Here is a 19,787-nt window from a genome sequence, read left to right as displayed (position 1 = left end):
TCCACTTCAAATGACTAATCCTTTATGGTCATGTGAAATTTGAAAGAGATCTTTAGTCTTCTAGGAGAATGAGCCAAGTTAGTTAAGGACCACCACAGGAATTTTCATAGCTCTTCGACTAGAAAGAAACCCAGACAGATCAACTGAGCACAGGGAATGGACTGTTCATGCTTCATTGGTATGTGGCTGGGGATTCAAGACCAGTGGACTCTTGATCCCATTTACATCTGCCCCATTGGAGCTCCTGAAGCCCAATTACCCACATATCTCTGGCATTTTGAAGCGTCACCTTGTGCCCTGCATTCCCTGCACTCTGAACCAGTGAACTACTACTGGACCTGCCTCAAGTCAAGGTGAAGCCCAGAGAGCTACTCAGGCCAAGTTTTTTGGGGAATGCTACGATTTCTTTTTTCCCATTGGGATTACCAACTGATCATATCCCTTAGGATTTCAAGTGACTTGTCACTGGTGATGATCTGAGGGTGTCCACAGCAGTGGAGACTGTGGGAATTTGGTCGAGAATAGCCCTGTGTTATTGATGACATTGCTTGTGTGGCGGGACGAGGACCAATTTCATTGACTGTTGCAAAAGGGGGTATCCTGAGATCATGATGTGCTCACTGCTTTTGAGCTAGCTGTTATTGTATCATGCTGTATGTGTCATGGGATGCTATTTGTACCACTGCTTGCTAGGCCGGTTTTCACTAGAATCTAACAAAACAAAAGCGAAAACCTTCGCAATGTGTTCCATGAAACAGTGTACGGAGAAATGCTTGTGGGATTTCGGAGCCTAGGAATGATTCGATGTAGAAATGAAGACATTGTGAGAGTGCCAAGAATGTTGCGAGTAATGGGGGGCGGGGGGGGGGGGGGGGGGGGGAGAGTTACGTGATTAGGTGAGAGAAGGCATCTGTTTTCTGTAAATTGTCCTAAATCTGACCATTCAAAACCTCCGGATGCAATGAAAATTGAGAGGGAGGAGTGCTGGGAACTGATTACTTAGCTTCCTCTTGGAAAAGGATTGTCAAAGAGTGGTAGGTAGGGAAGGTTGCCCAGGAGAAACTGAAATGCCTGAAAAAGATGGGGGGGGGGACAAGGAAGAGGCTCCTTTCTAGGTTCTCCTTCCCCCAGGGCTAAGGCTTGCCCAAATTAAGAGTCTGCTCAGGAAATGACCCTTTTCCCCTGGAGAAGGAATCCTTGGGAGCTCTGATTGGGCCACTAGGTGAGGGGATGCATATGCAGCCTTCTGAGGAGGCTTTTCCCAGACCAACACAAAAGGGAGAGGCTGCCAGACGTTGTAATGTAAATGGCCATTCCACAATGGAGCTCTAGACCAAGGAGCCAGAAAGCTGGCAAGGTCAGATGGATTCAAGTGGGGTAAGGTCTCCTCTCTACCCCAGGGGAGTAGACAGTGAAAGAGAAAAGAAATTACTGAATTGCAAGCAATTGCTAGAAAGAGCAAGATTGCCGGTGGGCCTGGGCGGGCAGGCAAAGAGCTCCAACTGTAAAAAATCGTGACTTCAGCTGGTGCTGCTTGGAGCCAGAAGAGCAAGGCTAAAGACTGCCCAGTCAAAGGCAAGAGGTGACAGAAAGTCTGCTGAGAAGTGGAACCGGGTACAGAACCCTTCCTCTTGAGAAAGAAGCAAAGGCTTGGCAGATCACATCTTGCAGTGGCAGAAGAAAAGAAAGACTGTCAAGGACTGAATGCCACAGGAGATCCTCACTTATAACTGGGGTCTGGCTGTACCTGGGTGATGGGCACTTGAGGGAAAGGAATGCCGAGTTGTCACAGCTGAAACCTCTGGGTCCAGAAAGTTCGTCAGATCACGCATTGTTAACGTCGATCCCTTCCATCGAATCTCCCAGGACTTTGGAAGCAGAAGCCACTACCAAGATGCTGCTTGTGCTGGACCATGTTTCCCAAGTAACTGTTATATTCCGGCCATGTGGCTTCTAAAGAGGCCACTCTGTGACCCGAGTGACCAGAACGGTCCATACTTGCCATACATTAGTGACCCTGAAGTTCACTGAGGAAGTGTCTATGGGGTTGGCATTGTACATTGCCAGAATGTCGAAATGGACTTGAACTATCTCCAGCGTACCCAGAGTGTCACCAGGATACTGCAAAGAGCTTGCAAGAGGCTATCTCTGAACACCCTGAGTGCCCCCCATGTGGCCAGTATAGGAGGTCACAGGAAAATGTAAACAAGCAGCAGCAGAGCCCATCATACAAACACTGACTCTTCCAGACATTGGCCGTTGGTGACTGCTCAGTGCTTGGAGAAACTAAACAAGAGGATGAGCAGGCTTCTAACATATGAGTGGGTGCCAGAGGAGCAATCTACAAAGCCCACCTCTCTGAAACCCAGCTTTCCCACACTGGCGATGGCAGATCTCAGAAACCACCTGAAGTAATTGCTGCTCAGGAGTGTCATGTGCATTGCCCTACTGAGGGATGAGACGGGAAAGAGAACTATGGGACTTTGAACAAGAAAATGAAAATGATCCCAGATACCATGCCCAAAGCTGAAGATACCCTAGACCAGCATTGGCAAATGTTTTTGAGACTATGTGCCCAACCTGCACCTTCAAGCTGCCTGTGAGCCCATGCATTAACCCAGACAAGGGAGGGAGGAAGTGCTAGCATTGGGTGGCTGGACAGAGGGGCAGGGCATGTGAAAAATGTGCTGCAGAGAGGAGGAATGGCGCACCCCCCCCCCCCAGGCCACAGGTTAGAGAATGCAGAGAAGACAGTTTTCTTCTGTCAGCCTGAGTGTATCCCCAGGGGCATCTCCAGAGCATTTGCCCCTTGTCCAAGGGGCAGAGAAGGTAGTTGAGGACATAAACTAAACAGAAGGTGTTGGTACAACTGGATGGCCTCATTGTCTTATGCAAAACACTGGGAGAAAATGAGCAATGATGTAAATGGTGCATTGGCAGCATGTCTGAGCTGGTCAATTGACAAAATCTTGTTGTCGAATATAGGCCATGTAGTGGCCCATCAAGACGTGAGCATTGACTTAAAGCAAAAAGAAGTACTCAACTGGCTCCATGAAATATACCTTTGAGACTTCAGGAATTTTCTTTTAGTATGCAGTGGGTATTACTGCAAATTTCTGAGGAATTCTGTTGCTATTACCAAAGCCCTTGAAGATCTCAGTCATGGATATATCATGGAGCAGAATCAAGGACACAAGGGCAGGAAAGATGCCCTCTGACATAAGCTCTTTGAAACCATCCAGCTATCCTCATGATGAAAACCATGAACAAGCTTTTAAAGACCTGCCTTTCTCCCATGCACCAGCGCTGACTATGCAGACCCACGCAAGTCCTTTGTCCTTTTCACAGATTGCCAGCTACATTTGCAAGCCACCTTTTGGACAATGAGAGTGCCCGTAAGCTGAGACTGATGATTGTATTTGCCAGTAGAAGATTTAGTGACAGGAGCCGACCAATGAAAAGCTATTTTGTACCAAGGAGGGGAGAGACTGAGCAACTTGCTTGTCGACAAAAAGCCCCCCCTCCCTGAGATCTATTGGACTAGATGGGCTCCACAGTGACCAAGAGGAAGAGTGGTAGTCAACCGATTAAGCTCTGAAGAGAAGGGATCACTCATCTGTTGCAAAGAGATACTATGTACGGCCACCTACCTGAATGGTAACCTCAGCCAGACAGAGAGCTCGACCAGAGCACGAGTAAGATCTGAACCTCTGCACAGCTCCTTGCCCGCCCAGGGTTTCATTCGGCCGAGGATACGGGCCCCACCCATAGCTATCCAAGACCAAGCTCAGGTTTGGGATTGCATGTCAGTGGGCTTGAGGGTAGTAAGAGTCAACCTAGACTAAATAGCAGCCCAGAAAGGTCTAGAACCCCCCCCCCCCAGCCACCAGCAGTCTAACTTAGGACGATGTAGTAGAGGAGCAGCAGCTAGGAGGACATGTATTCTGATTTCCATGTTTTCTCTTTTATGTTTATTTGCTTATAAGCCCAATGGTATGAATACACTGTTGCTATATGTGCATGTGATATGTGATGAATGTAATTAAGACACTGAATCACTAAAGGTGATCAGTCAAATGAAAGCCTGTATTGTGCTGTTTAATGCACACAGTGTCAGTGTTCCTGATAGTGGGGCCTAATTATCTGTGAGGTTGGGATAATTACCCTAGCTGTGTTGGATTTTGTACCAGGATGCTCATGCTATATCTCTACAGATGTTCAAGTGATTTGGCCAGGACTCCATTTTCTCCTTTCTCTAGGCACCACAGAAAACCAGAAAGTGTAGCTAGCTAGTCTTCTCCAGGTTAAACTCGCCCAATTTCTTTGCTCAATCCTGCTATAACGTGGACTCAAGGCCCTTCACCATCCTGACTGCTCCTCTAGAAACTCTCCAAATTCTCCGTCAGTCAAGCATTTACTAAACGACTGTATCAATATGGTACTATGCTGAGCCTGGCAAATACAAAGAAAGCCAAAAGACAGTCTTTGGTTTCAGAGTTCACAGTCTAACCAACAACTACGTACCAAAAAGATATCTCCAGAATAAATGGGGAGTGGCCTGGGAGAGGAGGCACTAAGATTAATGCGGCCTGGTAAAGGCTGTTTGCAGAAGGTGTGGGACTTGAACTGAGACTTGAAGGAAGCCAGGAGAAAGGGCTGTCGGGGAAAATGTCCTGACTTGGGAAATGGAGCATTTGTGTTTGAGGAACAGCAGTGTCAGGTATAAGAAACCAACACCCTTCCTAAGGCATACCCAGGGCTGAACGAAATGTTCCAGATGAAGTCTGAAAGCAGCAGGTCTATGACCTTCCTGCTCTACTCCACAGTGCAGCCCAAGATCATCATGCGAGCTCTTTTGTCTGCTATATCCCAGTTCCCTCATGGTTGGGCTTGTAATCCATGAAAACCCTCAGGTCTTTTCCAGAACAGCTGCTGTCTTGCCACGTTCTGCCATCTTATACCAAGGAAGTAGTTCAAAGAAACAAGAGGGGAAATTTCACCCACTGTGGACAATAGGGAAGTTGGGCAGCTCTGAACTTAAAAAGTGTGTCTCTTCCATGTCTGAAGGTGGAATTGAAGGGACACTTCTCCATCCAGACTGTCAGGCAGAATGAAGGACCCCTAAAGAAAACAGTAATGAAGCTTCACTTGAGGGGAAAGTGGATCTGAGCCGGAAAAAGGGACTTGATCCTTGCCAGGATGTCAAAAGATTGGGACTGAATTACCCAGAGCAAAAAGGAAAGGAACAGCACAGCTGTCCACTAGGCAGTTGAAAACCGAACTAACTGTAGCTCTTCCTAAAGGAGAGAGAACTGGGGGCTCTGAGGAGGAAGTAGCGCCCAGAAGCTCTCCGGGGAGAGATCAACCAGGAAGGGGCAGAAGAGCCATTGAAGAGCAATAGTAATTGAGCCTCTGCTTATTAGGGGTCCTGAGGCAGCTGGGTTGTCTTCCTCCAGCATTGATCCAAGATTAAACAAGCCAGATGACAACTACCTACATGGGGGGATCCACCTAGGCTTCATCCAACCATGGGCTCCGAGGACACCAAAGCGTCTATGAATGAATGCATCGAGCAGCAGCTGGGAAGGGTCCCTCCAGATGTCAAAGGGAAAAGTGATGACAGAACTCAACCTTCATCCCTACCCCTTTACTGTTGAGACTAGAACTGAGAGGGGCGGGCGGGGGGGAGGGGGGGTTGGGTTTGGGGCAGTTTGGGTAAAGCTGGGAAATGCCCGGAACAGAAAGACAAGAACAAGATTTCAGAATGCACTACTTTTAAAGTGAATGTTATTCGTTTCATTTTGTCAAGATTAAAGAGTCCATTTAACCTGCACGTGAGTATTCCTTTCTTTCAGGCATGGGAGATTGAACCAGTTGAATGATGAATTACTATGGGAATGACCATAACCCTAAACTAGCCTGACACCCAGGCAAGGCAACTAGGAATGGGGGTGAGCTGAGTATCTCTGGTTGGTACTGAGTGGGGGGGGGCAGGGGCAGGGTGCCACATACTAGAAGTCAGTGGAAGTCCTCCTTAGTGCTTGCCTGGTGGTCTCCCTGGATAGAGCTTGGAGTAGCCACCTAGAGCACAGTTTCCCATTAATGTTATTAAATGAGACAGTCTTCCATGACCAATTAGGCATTTGGAGTCCGTTATCTCTGATGACCCCAGTCCTTATTGAGCAAGTATTTCTTCCCAAATGCTCCCCCAGGCCTCAGTTTTCCTCTATTTAAATTACAGGGTTGGAACCAGTGACCTTGAAGTGTTGTGATTCCATGCCTTCTACCCAGTTATCGCAAAGGGTTTCTCCTCCCCAAGCCTTAAGATTCATTTGAATCTCTTTTTTTTTCAATTAAAACCCTCACCTTCCATCTAAGGATCAATACTGTATATTGGTTCCAGGGCAGAAGAGCAGTAAGGGCTAGGCAATGGGGTTAGTTAAGTGACTTGCCCAGGGTCACACAGCTAGGAAGTGGCTGATGCCAGATTTAAACCCAGGTCCTCCCATCTTGATCTGGCTCTCAGTCCACTGGGTCGCCTGTAGCTAGCTGCCCCACCAGTGGTCACTTAAAGGCCCCAATTCCTTTTCTGAGGTTTTCTCCTAAAGGCCCTGCCTCCCTAGACCTCAGTTCCCCTCATTTTAAATGATTGGGTTGGACCTGATGGACTTTTAAGGATCCTGGTTCCATACCTGATATCCCATGATTCTCAGTGCTTCCCTTTCTCTGTCCCCATTTCCCTTTTTATAAAATGATGGCCTTAGCCCCAGTCACCTCTTAGGACCCCAATTCTATCCTGATGGTCTTTAAGACTGTTGACTCCTGCTTCTGACTCACTGTCATCCTAAGTCTCTCCATCACTGACCCTCAGTTTCCTCATCTGCAAAATTGGGGGGGGGGTCTCTAGGAGAATTAATTCCAGCTTTGAGATGTTCCTAAATGTCTCCCTCTCCTTTCCTAGATTCAGTTTTCTTCTCTGGAAAATAACAGGGTTATAATTTGAAGGTCATTAAGGAACTGACTCCTGTTCTTAAATCCTGTAATACCAAGCAGTCCTTTTCTCTTTCTCTCTGGGCCTCAGTTCTCCCCTCTGTAAAATGAGGAAGCTGGACTCAGTTATCTCCCAGAGTGCTTCCAGCTCTGACACCCTGCAATCCTGAGTTCCCCTCTCTGGGCCTCAGTGATGACAGGCTTAGCCAGCACCTCCTCCCCCACAGTTGGCTAGGCCCAGCTTTGTCCAGAGCCAAGTCTGGGGATTGGCTAGGCTGGTGATGGGAGCACTACAGAGACGCCTGGAGTTCTGGTTGTCCTGACAACCCCTCAGCAGGACTGTGTGTGTGTGTGTGTGTGTGTGTGTGTGTGTGTGTGTGTGTGTGTAGCCATGTGTTTATGTGTCTCAGCTCCTTTATCAGAGTTGAGCAGCATGCCTCCTGTGCCAATTTCATGCTCTGTGCTCTCTGGGGTAGGTCAAAGTCTGTTGCTGTAGGGAATGCCATCCAGGCAAGGGCAAGGAGGCTGAAGAATCAGGACCCTTGGAGACCGTATAGCCCAACCTCATTTTACAGGGGGCAAACTGAGGCCCAGAGAGATGGAGCCATGTGGGACAAGCTGGAATCGACCTTTAGGGAGCATACGGGGCAAACTGAGGCCCAGTGAGAAGCCACTTACTTGACTGCGGTTAGAGTTAGGTCACGGCAGACCCAGATAGGAGACCCCAAACTCCTGCTTCCCCACTTGAGTATTCCCGCAGTTGAGCCCAGAAAAGCATGGATGGGATGCTTCTGGAACCACCCCAAGCTCCCTTGAGTAGGAAAGGAAACTGAGCCTGGGACAGGATAAGGGAAATTACATTGGTCCCCAGGCCGGGGCAAGAGCAATAAAAAGGAGAAGGGTCAGGGACTTAGTCCCAAGGGGACAAGAAAGAGCCACAAACGGTGGGCCAGAGGCTGCTGCCTTCCCTCAGGAGACGTGATGACATGATTCCCAAAGTTCCCTACCAGCAGATTCACAGCATGTCCAGCAACAGAATGGCTCAGCTGCTCTCTGAGGTCCCTTCCCAGCTCAGAGTTGACAGGCCTGAGGGGAGGACAGCTGGAGTGGGAAATCCTCAGGTCCTTCTACTCCTTTCAAAGGAAGAGCCTCAGTCATTCAGGTATGTTTACTTGAACAAGGAAAAGTTAATTATCACAACTGAATTAGACCTAGTCTTAGTCTTTGCTACAGGGAACTCTGCTTCCACACTGGCTGCTTCTCTGGGTTAAAAAAGAACCGTCAGTGTTACCTTGTCTCACCCCTACCCATTTTACGGATGGAAAATCTGAGGTCCATAGAAGAGAAGTGACTGATGTTAGAGCTAGAAGAGGTAGTAGGGACTCGGTGGATGGAGCCTCCATTTCAAATCCTGCTTCAGATACTATGACCCTGAGCAAATCACTTGACCTCTCCTAATCTCAATTTCTCAATTTCTGTGAGATGAGAATGATAGGACCTACCCCACAAATGAAAGAACATTTAAAGTTATTATTACTCAAACCTCCTCCCTTTTAGAGATGGGGAAACTGAGGCCCAGGAGAAAAAATTGGCAGAATCTTAAGAGCATCAGAGCTACATCAAGACTTAGAAATCCTTCAGTTCACCCTTCCCCCATTTTACAGATGGAAAAAGGAGGCCTACAGATGGGAAGGAACTTGCCCAAGCAAGTCAGTTGCAGAGCCAGGAAATGGAGCCATGTCTCTAGAGGGCCCAACCCCAGAGCTCTTTCCAGGGAGGCTTTCGAACCTGCCTTCCACTCCTTAGAGGGATTAAGTCACTTGTCTAAGGTTGATGGCCAGCCTTCAAACCCAGGCCCTTCCAGCTCTGACGTCCATCCCAAGATCCCATGACTTTCAGGAATTCACTGCCTGCACACACATAGATATTGTGTGTGTGTGTCTGTCTGTCTCTGTCTGTATCTCAAGCTCTGTCAGACTGCTTGCTGAGCAGATTCCAAAGCCTTTCTTTCCTCTTTGATTTAAAGACAGGAATTCTCCATCTGAGCACCCCAAGCCCCACATGCCCTTTGCAGGACCCTGCCTCCATTCCAGCTGCAAAGTCTGCTGGCCAAGCAGGGCCCACTCCAAGGTCAGCCCATGCATGTCCACTATGTGGCCTGGGGCAATAGCTGCAGAGCCTCAGTTCTGTCAGAAAAGGTGACCAGGCCAAAAGTCTTAGAAATGTGAATTCCTCCTCTTCCTCCCCTTTCCTTGTGCCCCTCCTCCTCCCCATGAGCTTTGGGCAGCCTGCCTCCTTCAGTCTCACATGTGGAAATGCCTTCATGTCCTCACAGCTCAGCGTCAACATCATCTCTCCACTCCTAGATGAAAAGGTTTCTCTTGAAAATTTCCCGAAGCCCTTGGGTTGCCTTTTTGAAGCCCTTCTACCCTCCATCAGCCACTTCTCGGGGCACCCACTGTCTCCCTGTTAGTAGAAAGTAAGCCTTTTACAAAGATGAAGCTGGTTTTTCATCTCCTTGGTGCCAAGCATGCCCAGAATGGAGGGAATGTTTGTGGAACTGAATTCAGCCATCCAGGAGCCTCAACAGTGTCACAGGGAACAACCCAATGTATGGCAAAAATCCTTTGATCCAAGGACCATCTCTGCCACTAGGCATGGGCCAAGCCACTTCCTTCTCTGCCTCGATTTCTTCCTCTATGAAAAGAAGGATTTAGCCCAGATGACCTCTAAGGAACCTTGTATCTCTGGCATTCTATGATCCCAAGTCCCTTTCCTCTACTCAGGCCTCAGTTTCCCCATCTATAAAAGAAGAAAGCTAGGCTAGATGAGAGATGTCAAACTTGCCAACAAGCATGTCACAGTATCACTGTTGGAACTTAAAATGTAATTGAGAAACATTGAACAAAACCACTACAAATACAATTCAATATAGATAATGTTCATTTGTGGTTTTCTAAGTCAGTATGTTGCCAGTTTCAGTTTGACTCCACTGGGCTAGAAGCTCTCAAAGACTTTCTAGCTCTGACAGTATGTATATATATATATATATATATATTCATTTAATTATATGCTCAATGAATGTTTTTTAAGTAGCAGCTGTGTACTGAAGCTTGTATTCAGTGAGAGGGGGGAGAGAAGAGAGAAATCTAGCAGTACTGAATCTATACCCACCAAGAAGGGAAGGGAACAAACATTTCTTCAACATCTGCTATGTGCCAGGTGCTGTGACAACCACTTTTTATAGACAGTAGGTAGTATCATTTGGTCCTCAACAATCTTGGGAAGTAAGTGATGATATTATCTCTATCTAATAGGTGCAAATAGTGAGACAAACAAGGTGAAGTGACTTGCCTAGGGTCACATGGCTTGTGAGTGTCTGAAGCTGGATTTGAACTCAGGTTTGCCAGACTCCAGGTCCAGGACTCCCTATTCACTGCCTCACCAGCAATCTGCCAGCCATAAAAAGTCCAAATTCCTCTACCCACCCACAGCTGCTACTATACTACCTAGTCTTATCCCATTTGAAAGTGTTGGAGAAGAGAGGGATGAAGGATGATGCCAAGATGATTTCAAACCTGAGGAACTAGGAGGATGGTGGCAACCTTGAAAGAGACAAGAGAAGTAAAGAGGAAAGGGGGGACATGTTGAGCTTGAGGCCCCCCCCCCCGGAGATAGTTCAGGAAAGAGATGAGGGCTCCATATATAGATTAGTCACCTGGTCACCAAGAGGATGCAAAGGGGAAAGAAAAGAGGTCCCAGGACAGTCTTGGGGGAACAAGCATGTTTGAGGAATGGGGGTGGGGTGGCGGCAAGCCACCCTCCCCCCCAAGTCCTCAAAGATGATGATTCGGCAAAAGAGACCGAACTGAGAGATCAATGTCACTGGAAGCCAAGAGAGAAGAAAGCATCTAGGTGGAGGAGAGTGTTGGCAATGGCCAAAGCTGCAGAGAGCAGAGAAGCCAAGCAGGATGAGGAGTGACCAGAGACCATTCTCTGCATTCATCAATTAAATTAAGCAAGGTCAACAACCTTGAAGAGAATGGCTTCAGTTAAGTGGAGTGGCCAGAAGTCAGACTGCAAGGTACCAGGGCAAGACCTATTAGTGGCCAAATACATTTCTGGGCTAGGGGAGAGGGGGGGACTCAGTCTCCAAAAAAAGGAGATTCCAGAAGGAACTGATCAATCAAAAGAAGGACCACAGGGGTGGAGTGATCTTCCAAGGTGAGAAGGTTTCTGAGAAAGTGATCATTGATGGTAAGGAAGCTTTGGGGTCATGGTGGCAGAAGAAAAGGTCAGAAGGCAGGGAAAGGAGTCCAGAGAAGAAGGAAAGAGTGAGCACCTTTATAGGCAGCCATTAAGGAAACAGGGTACATACACAAGTGTTTGAAAATGAGAGAGGGGATGTCTGAGAGGGCAGGCTCCCAAAGTAGATGGGAGGGGATGGGTTCAGGGGCGCAACTGGAGACACTGGCCTTGGCGCCTTTCCAACATGAAGCAAAGGACAGAATGGGAGACGGTGCAGAAGGGATGTAACGTATAGGGTAATAGAGGCAGGGAGCTCATGGCCAATGTCCCCGTTTTTCTAAGAAGGCTCTTTGCTAAGAGGAAAGAAAGGGTATGCAAAAACTTGAAGAAAGGAGAGAAAAGTTTGAAATATCCACTGCAGGGAGTGTGATCCATCATTGAAAAAGAAAAAGAAGGGGGCAGCTGGGTGGCTCAGTGGATTGAGAGTCAGAGGTCAGAGATGGGAAGTCCTGGGTTCCAATCTGGCTTCAGAAACTTCCCAGCTGGGTGAATTGCCTAGCCCTTACTGCTCTTCTGCCTTAGTATTGATTCTAAGACAGAAGGTAAGGGGTTTAAAAAAAGAAAGAGAAGCCACAGGACTGGAGATGGATGTTACTGCAATATTTTTAAGAGGGGGGATAGGTATGAGTCAGCAAACTACAGACCATCCAGTTTGACTTCCATTACTTGCAGAATTCTGGAACACTCCTGTGAGTGTTGGGAAGAGCCAGCTTGGCTTCATCAAGAACAGGTTATGCCAGACTAACCTCAAGTCTGTCTGAGGACAGGGTTACCAGCCTGGCAGATCTGGGGAATGCTTCAGACACAGTAAACCTAGATTTTAGGCAAGCATTCGATAGAGTTCCTCAGGCCGTGCTTGGGGAAAAGAGGGTGAGATGTGGCCTAGAAGAAAGTACAGTTAGAATTCAGAAGTGGCTGAATGACTGAACCCAAAGGGTACACTAAGTAATTTTGTAATGATGTCACTTTGGAAGGAAGTATCCAGTCTGGTACTCCAGAGATCTGTCCTCACCCCTGTGCTGTCTGACAACTTCATCGATGGTTTTGATAAAGGCACATTTGTCAGGTTTTAAGATAGCACAAGTCTGGAACCAATAGCAAGCACAGTAGTGTCAACAAGCTAGGGGAATGGGCTAAACAATCCATTATGATGGAATTTCATTTGTTAAGTATAAATTAAAAGATCTACCCTTGAGTTCAAAAACAAATCAATATGTGGAGGGAAGGGTAACACGGCAAGTCAATGATTTATCTGAAAAAGATCTTGTGGTCTTAGTGACCTTTAAGTCAAGGGGATATCATGGAAGCTAAAAAAGACAATGATATCTTAGTCTCTAACGAGAGGCGTCATTTCCAGAGCAAGTGAGAGCAGACATTATTGGAGTCAGACAATATCTGGAATACTGTGTTCAAGCCTGGGTAGTACCTTTCAGGAAAGACAGTACAGGATGACTGGAGTGATGGGAGAACTAGAGAGCATACCACATAGGTATCTGCTAAAGGAACAGAGGATGTTTAGCTTAGATAAGGGAAGGCTGAAGTGAGGAGACCTGATAGCTATCTTTAAGCAGCTGAAGGGTAGTCATGCATGTGAAAGAGGGATCAAACCTATTTCCCCAGAGAGCAGAACTCGAAGCAACTGGGGGTAGCTGCAGAGAATCGGGCTTAGGCCAAACTTCCTACCAATCAGAGGAGAGAGGGCTGCCCCAGGTCACTAGAGCTTTTTAAGGAAAGCTGCATGCCCACTTGTTAAGGATACTGCCCGTCACGGGATAGGTTGGACAAAAAACTGCTGGCACAGCTGGAAAGCAATCTGGCAGAAGCTAGGCCTAAATCAACCTCTTGAACCATATACCAAGTGGGCATGAGCTCCAAGTGGGTACTTGACTTCGCTCTGAAGGATTTCAATCCATTAGAGGAGCAAAGAAGAAATGAGCTCCACAGTCTCTGGCTGGAGGAAGAGTTCATGATCCAAAAAAGGATCCAGAAGATCACAGAAGGTAAAACAGGCCGTTTGGCTTAGAAAACATCGAAATGTTCCCCACAAACAAAGATGGGTGTAGCTAAAATGAGGACAGAGGCAGGTAAATGGGGAGGCACGTCTGTGGCCAATTCCCCTGATCAAGTCTCATTTCCCAAACACATGAGGACCTGATTAGAAGTAAGAATAAGAGCTGATCACTGGCAAAAAGGTAGGAAGGAACAGGCAGTTTTCAGAGGGAGCGCCCCAAGCTCCCAATGCTCATGGGAAGTGAGGCTCCACATCATCGGTGATCAGAGAAACAGGAATCTAAACAACTCGATGCCTAACCAACTGGCAAAGTTGACCAAAGGGGCGAATGGGCTGCGGGGCAATGTGGAAGGAGGCCCCTCGACAGAGCCTGAGCCCCGCAATAACCCAGGGCACTCAAAGGCACAGCTCTTTTCTTGGTGGCAAATAACTGGAAACTAAGGCGGGCATCAGCAGTTGGGGAGCCATCGTGTCCAAGAAACCTGGGAGGAATTGGAAGACTTCATGCAAAATGAGGTTAGGAGAACAATGTTCACAATAGCAAAGAGGGGACCAGTCAGTGCCTCAGAGCCGTGGCAGAAACTTGGTTTACTTGGGCTGGCAGCGGGCTCCTGGCCAGGCCTGGGGGTGGGGGGTGGGGGGTGGGGCGGTACACTTCTTTTTCTAGGAAAGTAGATTTTCCAAAGGAGCCATGGCTTGGACCAAATGGTTTCTGAGCTCCCTTCCAACAGCCTCGCCCATGATCACAAGGTCAACAGGCTAATTTAGGCCTGTTGGGATTTGAACCCAGGTCTACTTCTGCCTCCAGGGCCAGTATATTTTCACCCAGTGTAATGCTATTTCTTTCCATTGCACCGACATATTCCCAACAGCTGGGGAGCCCATTTGCACTCTTCTGGCCAGCCTCACAGAAGCCTAAACCTAGGGAGTCAGAGGATTCAGCCCTTCCTTCCCCCCCACCCCAGCCCCCAGCCTGGGCCTCCATTCCAGGGACAATCAGCAGCACCGCCACAGGGCCTCCTAGGACAATTAGAGACAAGGGGTGTGGGGGGGAGGGGGCTGAGCAGCCAGAAGAGAGCAGATGGCGGGCTTAGCATAAGAATACAGCTAGCAGGGAGCCCCCAGTCTAGGCTCCCCCAGGGCCCCTCCCCCTCTGCCCCTCCCCTTCCCTCGCAGGCTCGGTTGGCCACCTGCTGAACTAGGCTTTCTTAGCCCCATTGAGCTCATCAATTTTTCATTCAAGGCAAAGGAAGGTCTCCTTTTTTCAGGCTAAGGCAGTGAAGACACCCCTAGCAGCAGCTTTAATTGTTCAGAGGACCAAAAATGATGATAGCAGCCTTGATCCGAATAGGATAAGAGCAACCTAGGATTCGCAGTGGCAACAGTCCCTCTTCTGAAGACCACTTCCTTCCCCTCTATAGAGAGGAAACTGAGGCCCGGAGAACTTGGGCGCTCGGAGGGAAGTGGCATCCCTCCACCTGCCAACACAGCCTCCATCTGTCTGTCTGTCTATCTGTCTGTCTGCCTCTCCCTCAGAAGGGAACTAAGGAGCACAGAATGGCAGACATGAAAGACTCTTAGAAGACCACCAAGTTTCGGCAAACCGCTATTTCAGGCCCAGAGAGAGCAGGGGCAGCCTCACTACCTCCCCATCCGGCCTACAGAATGCCGCCCCTGAGCTTGAAACCCTACTCCGCCTCCTCCAATACTGAGGGTGAGGCTGCCGACACCAGGACAACCAACGGGATGTTCCAGCCATCAGCTTCTCTGGAGCATCCCTGCATTCCCCCCCCCCCCCATCCAGCCACATCTTCATCCCCTGGGAGGAAGCAGCTGTCCAGTGTGCTACAGAAGGAAGGAAGGGCCCCAGTTTTGTGGTGCTTTAAAGTTTACCAAGCACATTTCTCCCAAAATCTTGTGAAGGAGGCTTTTACCCATTTTCTGGAGGAGAAAAATGAGGCTCAGAGAGAAATAACCTGGCCAATAACTGCTGAAGTCAGAACCTTTCTGCAGACGCATACCAAGTGTTCCTTCACTAAATCCCACTGGCCCAGGCTCCAAGGAGCCCTGGCTTGGGTGAGGGGCAACAGCTTCCCCCTCCCCAGCCCAGGGATGGGTAGCAGTTGAGTATGGTTCAAGGCCCAGTCCTACTGATTAGTTGGAAATCTCTCTAAGGAAGCCAAGAAGAAAAGGCTGAGGGCTGGCCTCTCTGGCAGGTTGTGCTGGAAGAAATCCAGACCTGAATCCACTCTCTGTGGATGGTTGAGCAAACTGAAGACCAGAGAGGGGAAGGGAAGTTACCCAAGGTCACCTAACAGGCAAGTGGCCGAGCCAGGATTTCAGCCTGCCCCTCTCTCATGCCTACTCCCATTGCCACCAAGGTAGTCCATTCAGGCCTGCCTTCATCATCTCTCTCCTAGAACATTTTAATGGCCTCCTAGCTAGTCCCTCAGCCACTGGCCTTCCCCTGCTTTGAATTCCCCCAAGTCATCTTCTAAAGTCCAGCTCTGTCCATCTTGTTCAAGGACTCCTTATTGGCCACTGGACAGTCTGGCTCTGGTCTCCTTCTCCAGTCTTCTCTCTCTGTCCCCCCACACGACACTCACTAAACTCCATCCTCAACCACAGCAGCCCTCTTCTCCCTCATCACCCCTTCATCCTGGAATCTGACCCCCAACCTCCTCAGCCGCTGGGAAATTCTGGTGATGCACTATCTGGTTCAGATGAGAGATGGCCATGCTGCTGTCCAACTCAACAGGGACAGAGTAGACAATGGAAAAGTTGGGAGGGACAATGAGAAAGTGAAGGAAGGAAGGAATGAATGAATGAGTTTATAAGCCAGGGAATAAATGAATGAGTGAAGAAGGAAGGGAATGAATGAATGAATGAATGAATGCCAAAGTGAATGAATGAAGGAGTAAGTGAATGAGGAAATGAATGAGTGAGCAAGTGAGGGAATTAGTAAATGAATGAATGAATGAGTGGATGACTCAATGCAGTTGTTTGTGGCTGGGCTCAGAGCTGTCCAGAGGTAGGTGGGTTATTGTTCCCAGCTGAATGGTTCCCAGTGCCTGAGCCATTAACACTTACAACTTGTGGTTTTGCTAAGACCTCAGATCTCCGTGCCTGGACCATAAATGGCTCTGGTCTTAGCCAGCACCAGGGTTTCCTCCCTGGTCTGTGGGGAGCCCTCAGTGGAGATGATGCTCAAGTCATGTCACTCTCAAGCCGTGGGCCTTGCACACAGGACTATGGAAATGACCACACTGGGAGGACTAGCGTTGCTAGGACCGAAATAGCCTGGCCCAGCCAAACTCAATGTGGCCTTCAAGACACAAACAAGCCCTCCTTTGGCTGGGAGATAGGAGAACAAGCTGCCACCCTGTACCACTAATATGGCTGCTCTCTCCCATTAGGATCTAGAGCTGGAAGCTCAGAGATGGTTTGGACCAACGTTTTCATGTTTAAAAAAGGGGAACTCAAGTCTGCAGAAGGGAAGGAGCTCAAGTCAATAGGATGTCAGGCTGGAAGGAGCTAGTCCAACTCCCTCATTTTACAGATGGGAAATCTGTGGCCAGTTTGAGGCTTAGAGATTGCTATTATGGAAGAAGGCACCCACTTAGCATCTCGATTTTGTTCCTCCTGTCCTAGCTCTGCCCCTGGCTGGGAGGGAGGGACCCCTTCTCTCTGCAGACCTGTTTCCTCCCATGTATCCCACTCTAGGGGGAGGGGCAGGGGCTCAGTTTCCTCTTGAATACTAAGTAAAGGGAAGGGGTTGGAATTCCCTGGAAGAAGAGACTGAGGCAATAATCATCGTCATGGTTCCCGTCCCTCTAAACCTTTTCCCACCTCCACCTTGCATAGGGCAGGAGGCCAAAGGTGGTGAGAGCTTTATTACCCCCAGCTGAAAGAAGAAATCAGAGGCCCCAGAAGGACAAGTGACTTGGCCCAGGTCCCAAAGGGGCCACTGGAACCCAGGCCCCCTGCCTTCAAGCCCAGCAGTCTTGCCAGTATCTCATGTTATCAGCTGGCGGCCATCAAATATTGGTAAATTCCCAGCCCGCACACTAACCCACAAATCTATATTCATGAAGCTACATGGGCCCTTAGAGAGCAAATCCAACCTTCCTCCCTTTCCAAAAGGAGAAAATCGACCAAAAGCGGGCCAGAGATTTGCTCAAGGTGGCCCAGTGAGTCAGTGGCTGAGGGCGGCCTGGACCCCAAGTGCTGTGACTCACCCACTCGCTGACTCAGAGTGGGGAGGGATCTAGAATCCAGAGTCCACCTCTGCTCCCACTCCCCTATCTCCATTGCCCAGAGGCTTGAGAACCCTTCATAAGGGATGGATGGATGGATGGATGGATGGATGGATGGATGGATGGATGGATGGCATTGGGACCTCCTGAACATCCCAAATTAATGGGAGGAATGCTCTCCTGAGCCACTTTGAGGCAGAATAGGAAGATGACTGCATTTGGAGTCAGAAGCCCTCCCTTTGAACCCTAGCTCTTTTCCTGAACTGCATGACCTTGGACAAGTCATAAGCTCTTTGGGTCTTCGTTTCCTCATCTGTGAAATGAGGGGGAACTAGCTAGAAGGCCACAGAGCAAGGTCAGAAGCATCTCCCAGTGGAGCTCCCTCCTCCCTCAAGCCTGGGAGCTGGAAGACCCTCATGCTCTGGAAGTCAGTGCTGAGAGGACTGCCTAGACTGAGCTGGAGCTGCCCAACCTGGGTGCTCCGAAGGCCAGGGGGAACTTCAGAAATGACCTCCAAGCACAGCTTTTCAGCCCCCCAACATGGCCTAGAGTCCTGGGAATCACCCCGTGGGGCTGGAGCCAGGAGAGCCTGGAGGCCAGTTCTGCCTTCCCGGGTGCCTCGGATCCCTTCTCCTAAGCCTGGGAAATACTCCCCAGGGCCAGGAAGCCCACTCCCAGGTGCTGGCCAGGAAGTTTTTCTGGCCACAGAGATTCTCCTGGCCTCCCCCTTCGAGCCACTTCTGCCCGGGGCCCAAACCGGAGAGAGCCCCAAAGGACTTCCTGGGACCGCAAAGAGCTCAGGCCCAGATTACTTGGCCCGCGTCACAAAGACAGGAGGTGGCCATGGCAGGATTTGAACCGGGGTCTTCTGACAGCCCGCCCGGAGTTCTTGGCTTTTGCCCGGTGCTGGTCAGCAGCCCTCCCCCCGCAGCACGTGCCCGCCGGCCTGAGGAGCCATGTCCGGTCCCAACGAGCCCTCCGCCCAGCGGGGGCTTCTCCCCAGAAGCCTGGATGCTCCAGCAGACGCAGCGGGCAGCTCAGCCGCCCCGCCCCGCCCCCGGCCGGCTCCGGACTCTGCCTCCCCCTCCCCGGCCAGAAAGCCCGGCTCTCCCTAGTTGCAGAGCTCCCGAGGGCGAGGGCGAGGGCTTGGGTCTCTGCATAGCGGCGGCCCGGGGCAGCCCCCGGGCTAAAGAAAGGCCGCCGGAGGTGGGGGTCCCTCCTGGCCAGCCCAGCCCAGGGCGCGCGCGCGCACACACAGAGCCAGGCACGCACGCACCAAAAGGCGAAGCCACATCGACATAGACGGATGGACACACGTACACTGTGACAAAGACACGTTGAAAGAGTCACACAGTCGGCACACACACGCGCGCGCGCGCACACACACACACACACACACACACACACACACACACACACACACACACACGCTGGGCCCTTTCCCTCCCTTCTCCGTCCCCTCCCCCCGGGCTCTGCGGGGCCGCAACCGGGCGTGTGTGTGTGTGTGTGTGTGTGTGTGTGTGGTGTGTGTGTGTGAGTGTGTGTATATGGGGGGGGGACAAAGCCGGGAGCGTGTACACACACACACACCCATTCCTCCCTCGGACCCGGGGCAGGCAGTGGGGGGGGGGGGGTCGTCCGCGGCCATCTCCATCCCCTTCCCCCTCCCCCGCACCGATCCTCCCCCCCCCCAGCCCTAGGCTCCCCCCACCATGGCCAAGGTCGCGGGCGGACCGCACCTCGCCAGCCCCTGACCTGCCGCCGCCGCCGCCGCCGCTGTCGCCGCTGTAGCTGTCGCTGTCCGTCGGCCGCTGCCGCTGCTGCGCTTCAGGGCTGGGGAGGAGAAGCCGCTGCGTCCCCAGGGGCTGTGCCCGGAGCTGGCTCTGCTCGGCAGGAGGAGACTGCTCCAGGGACCGAGGGGAGGGGACCAAGAGGAGGGGGAGAAGAGGAGGAGGAGGAGGAGGAGGAGGAGGAGGAGGAGGAGGAGGAGGAGGAGGAGGAGGAGGAGGAGGAGGAGGAGGAGGAGGAGGAGGAGGAGAGCCTGGAGAGAGGAGGAGGAGGAGGAGGAGGAGGAGGAGGGAGGAGTGACGGGGAGGCGGGGGACACCGGAGAGGAGGGGGAGAGGGAGGAGAGAGGAGAGGGAGATGGAGATGGATGAGAAAAAGATGGAGAGGAGGCGAGAGAAGGAGAAAAGGACTGAGGAGAGGGCAGATGAAGGAGGA

The 19,787-nt window shown here is 50.3% G+C and overlaps 1 protein-coding gene across 17 annotated transcripts in view; it reads right to left on the bottom strand.

Annotated features, from left to right (window-relative positions):
* The window catches only part of PAK3 (p21 (RAC1) activated kinase 3), an 81,288-nt gene extending 61,761 nt beyond the window's left edge, over positions 1 to 19,527 (bottom strand). For 7 of the 17 annotated variants that reach the window (XM_056809777.1, XM_056809786.1, XM_056809788.1 and 4 more), the window contains exon 1: positions 19,321 to 19,527. The gene's annotated coding sequence lies outside the window, so the exon portion shown is untranslated. The remainder of the gene's footprint in view (positions 1 to 19,320) is intronic. The other 10 variants (XM_056809783.1, XM_056809784.1, XM_056809791.1 and 7 more) reach the window with 4 other exon arrangements.
* Between the last annotated feature and the right edge of the window lie 260 nt (positions 19,528 to 19,787).

Source organism: Monodelphis domestica, chromosome X, assembly GCF_027887165.1.
Source record: "Monodelphis domestica isolate mMonDom1 chromosome X, mMonDom1.pri, whole genome shotgun sequence".
In the NCBI taxonomy this organism is placed as follows: Eukaryota; Metazoa; Chordata; class Mammalia; order Didelphimorphia; family Didelphidae; genus Monodelphis; species Monodelphis domestica.
Note: the sequence above shows the minus strand (reverse complement) of the source record. Positions and strands in the feature narration are given on the sequence as shown.